Source organism: Myotis lucifugus, unplaced genomic scaffold (genome assembly GCF_000147115.1).
Source record: "Myotis lucifugus unplaced genomic scaffold, Myoluc2.0 scaffold_724, whole genome shotgun sequence".
Classification (NCBI taxonomy): domain Eukaryota; kingdom Metazoa; phylum Chordata; class Mammalia; order Chiroptera; family Vespertilionidae; genus Myotis; species Myotis lucifugus.
The window spans coordinates 206,798-211,783 of record NW_005871772.1 but is presented as its reverse complement, the minus strand read 5'-3'; positions in this window follow the sequence as shown (position 1 = coordinate 211,783).

Sequence of the window (4,986 nt, the reverse complement as noted above, 5' to 3'; positions counted from 1 at the left end):
GCCTTAGGCTGCGCTTTGGTCGTTTGGGACTGAAACACATGAAGATGCGGGGACCAGCATCTCACCTCACCTGCCGCAGGACCAGCCATGAACCTGGCCGACCTCAGGGGCCGCTGAGCCCCTTCGGCGTGTCCCCGGGGCTGCATCCGACCCCGCTTTCTACCCTCCAGTCCCGCCACTGGAAAGGTGCCACCTGTAAGAGTAGCTTGACTTTCTTCTTTTTTTAAAATATATTTTTATGGATTTCAGAGAGGAAGGGAGAGGGAGAGAGAGAGAGAAACATCAATGAGAGAGAGAATCGTGGATCGGCTGCCTCCTGCACGCCCCACACTGGGGACAGAACCTGCAACCCGGGCATGTGCCCTGACCAGGAATCGAACCGTGACCTCCTGGTTCATAGGTCGATGCTCAACCCACTGAGCCACGCTGGCTGGGTGAGACTAGATCTTGATGAAGGCCGCCTGAGGCTCAGGAAGGAGGAAATTTCTGAAAAAAACAAAAACAAAAAAACAGCCCCCCCGGACTAGTGGAGACAGTGAGTTAATTCAAGTCACAATTTCCAGAATCTCCATTGCACTTCAGTCTGTGCTCATTGTACACAGTAGGTGCTCAATAAAGACCTGTTGTTTTGACCTAATCTCAACACCACATTCCTCAGGCACTGAGGGAGCCACTTTCCATTCGTCAGTGGTCCCTGGAGCCAACACCAGGGCCTCGACAACAGGAAGAGAAAGGTCTTAAAGATAAATGGAATGAGAACATTCTCCACACTTCTCTTTATGACCAAACCGTTTCGTGACTTCTACGTTTTGAGAACAAAAGCAGTCAAGCAAGAAAGGGGGGAGGGGTGTGTTCCAATCAGGAAAATAAATAACTATGAACCACCCTTTAGCCCAAGAATTTTAGTCCTAGAAATGTATCCTAGGGAAATATTCAACGGAGGTAAAAACAAACAAACAAACAAAAAAAAACTACAAGAGGAAAAGAAAGAAGTGAAAATACAAACTTAAACATGCAATGATTGATGGTAGTTCATTATATTAATTTACTAGATCACTGTAGTGAAAATTATTATTTTTTAATTGATTTCAGAGAGGAAGGGAGAGGGGGAGGGAGAGATAGAAACATCACAGATGAAAGAATCATGGATCGGCTGCCTCCTGTAAGCCTCCTACTGGGGACCGAGCCTGCAACCCGGGCATGGGCCCTTGACCGGGAATCGAACGTGACCTCCTGGTTCCTAGGTCGACGCTCACCACTGAGCCACACCGGCCGGGCTGTTGCCATACTTTGCTTCAGATTGGCAGTCTGTAATGAAATGTCTGCATGTCCTTCCTGGACAGCGAGGAGCTGGGTTACCCACGCGGAGGCCCAGGCCCTGCCGGCCGCCACAGGCGACGGCGCGCTTCCCCAAGGAGCAAATAGGCGATTGATGCCAATATTTACATGGGAGAACGCGAGACACTCGAATTCATACTCTTTTTAAAAAAAAAAGGGAAATGATCCTCTTCTAGTTGTTATGCGCATGGACTTGGCAAGGAAACCGCTTCCTGGCCGGGCTCCCGGACCTGCAATCCCAGGCCCTCTGCGGAGTCCAGGGGGCAGCGGGGTTGATTAAGCCCAGTGGACAGCTCGGTTTCCTGGCGGTTCACAGACGCACAGCCTCCCAGTGAGAGAGGACGGGGAGGAGAAACCAGCACCAAGCCCAGGGCCTCTGAACTTTCCCATCATTAGAGCAGGAGGCTAAACGGGCCACTGAGCCCCAGCTACGTCAACCTATGAACCCTGACCTATGGACCAGGAGGGTTGCGGGCTCCATCCCCAGTGTGGGGCATGCAGGAGGCAGCCGATCCATGATTCTCTCTCATCATTAATGTTTCTCTCTCTCTCCCTCTCTCCCTTCCTCTCTGAAATCAATAAAAATATATATTTTTTAAAATACACATATAATTGTAACACATTTCCTTCTGACAATGCCTAGAAATGTAATAAAGGAACTATATATCAAATTTAAAATCTTATGTATTACACAGGTAGTGTATACACAATTGAAAGAGAGATTTTGTACAGTATTTTCTTTCTTTTTTAATATATTTTTACTGATTTCAGAGAGGAAGGGAGAGGGAGAGAGAGAGAGAAACATCAATGATGAGAGAGAATTATTGACTGGCTGCCTCCTGCACGCCCCACGCTGGGGATCAAGCCCGCAACCGGGCACGTGCCCTTGACCAGAATCGAACCTGGGACCCTTCAGTCCGCAGTCCGACGCTCTAGCCACTGAGCCACACCAGCGAGGGCTGGACAGTGTTTTCAAAGCTTCTTGGAGACGGCAAATTCTTTGCAAATAGGAATCAGAAGCCAGGTGCCTATTCCAGGAAAGAGATTTCTGAATTCGAAAGAAAAACACAAAGGCCTTACAGGCAAATAAATAACCGCGCATGTTCAATGGAAGGGTCAAAGACCAGTTTGGCAGCTGGAACAAAGAAAAATTTGTCATCAAAACTCTTTGGCCCTTCTCGCCTAAAGTAAATTTGGAGCTAATTAGCTTTCAAGACTTTTCCGGGGTTTTTTTTTTCCACAGTGACAAGACAAAGAAGCACAGCTAAGAGGAAAACCAGATGTGGGAGCTCACTGGTCATTTGTTCATGGACGTTATGTATTTACTTGTCAGCGTTAGAGCTGGGGTCTGGCCGAGGTCCAACCGCGTTGGGTGGAAGGGCCTGGGCGGGCGATGCTCTGGGGGGTCTGAGAGTGTGCAGGCCGCATGGCTGCATCCTTCCCGGGTGACCAACACCTCCCAGCTGTGTTAGAGGTTCCTGTGCCGTGGTCGTGGGGGCTCCGTGAAGGTTTCCAAAAATCACGGGGACCGGAGAAATGGCATCAGGCCTTTCACACTGGCGTGGGGCCTTCCCACATTCATGGCACCATCTCTTCCCTGTCAATTCGTGAACTTGGATTACTCCGTACTTGGCTATGAGAATCCAAGAAGAGAAAAAATAAGGCGGTTGTTTCTCCCATGGAGATGTCTGTGAAAACCCGGCCGAAGAAGAGATAAAAAGATGAGCAGGCCCTCACCAGTTTGGCTCCGTGGATAGAGAGTCGGCCTGCAGACTGAAAGGTCCCGGGTTCGATTCCGGTCAAGGCCACATACGTCGGTTGCAGGCTCCATCTCCAGTCCTGGGTGGGGCACATGCCAAGCGATGTTTCTCTGTGTCTCTCCCCCTCCCTTCCACTCTCTCTAAAAATCAATGGAAAAATATCCTCAGGTGAGAATTAACCAAAAAAAAAAAAAGTGGGGGTGAATTAATTGATTGGTTGATTCATTGATTGCAGGGCATCAGGTAGGGGAAGCCTTTGAAAATAAGACAGAAAACCCACAGCCTGAAAGCATGCTGCCAAGTTTTGCCACATAAAATGTTAAAGTTTCTGTGTCCCCAAAACCACACCAAAGCAAAACAAAGCAATAACTGAACACAGAGTTAAAACACAGGCGGCAAACTGGGGGAAACAGTTGCAAAACACAACGGTAGACAAAAAGCTAATTTCTTTTATTTATAAAACCCAGCCAAGTCCGAAAGAAGGGTGTGGAGGCCAGTGGGAACCTGAGCGTAGCAGAGGAATAAGCCAGTTGACGCATAAGAAGATCTTCAACTTCATTCCCATTTTGGGGAAGGTACACATGGAGGCAACCTTTTCAAAGGGCAATTTGACAAAACGTACCAATATCTTTTTTTAATTTTTTTTTCATTGATTTTTAGAGAGAGAAGGAGAGGGAGAGAGAGAAGCCTCGACATGTGAGCGTCACATGGATCAGCTACCAGGGACTGAGCCTGCAACCCAGGCATGTGCTCCAGCAAACAGTGCATAGAACGATGCTCAACCAGCTAGCCAGGGCGACCAATTCCTTTTTTTTTTTTTTTTTTGCCAATATTTTTTTATAATTTTCTTTTAAAATATATATATATATATATATTGATTTCAGAGAGGAAGAGAGAGGGACAGAGGGATAGAAACATCGATGATGAGAGAGCATCAATGATCAGCTGCCTCCTGCACAACCCCTACTGGGGATGGAGCCCGCAACCCGGGCCTGTGCCCTGACTGGCAATCGAACCTTGACCTCCTGGTTCATAGGTCGATGCTCAACCAACCACTGAGCCACGCTGGTGGGGCAGTGGCTGTAGTTTTTTTAGTGTCCACGGAGGTGTTAGCTAAGCTGGGGGATCCTGAATCACTTCTGTTTTCTTTCTTACGTTTCCGTATTTAAAAATAACTTGAGGGATTTGTTATTGAAATGGGTTATTATTTTCTGCTGACCTCCTGGCATGGACATGCCAGATGCGGTCAAAGAGGATTCCAGATGCGCCAGGGCTGCTGCCTCGGCACGTAGTGGGAGCTGCCCAAGCCGCCCCGCCCGCTCGCCAGGTCACCCCGGTCCAACCTCAGGGCTCCCGAGAGCCCCACGACCCAGGTCTGCTCTGAACTGACTGCAGATGCGAGAAGCAGGAAAGCCCGGGGCTTGAAGGAGCAGCGTGTGGGGAGCGCTGGGTGCACAGGCGGCAGGGCGGGCAGAGCCCTACCTGGTCCTTTACAAGCCCCTTGACCAGTGGTTCTCAACCTCCTGGCCCTTTAAATACAGTTCCTTATGTGGTGACCCAACCATAAAATTATTTTCGTTGCTACTTCATAACTGTCATGTTGCTACTGTTATGAATCGTAATGTAAATATCTGATATGCAGGATGGTCTTAGGCGACCCCTGTGAAAGGGTCGTTCGACCGCCAAAGGGGTCGCGACCCACAGGTTGAGAACCGCTGCCCTTGACCCTTTCTTCCGACCATTTGCCCTCCCGAGCGGATTTCTTCCCGAAACCAAGTCTCCAAAAGGCACCCCCAGCGTAAGCAACAACCCCAGGCAGGGATTTCGGGGCTTCTTTCTTTTTCTTAAATATGAATTTTTATTGATTTCAGAGAGGCAGGGAGAGGGA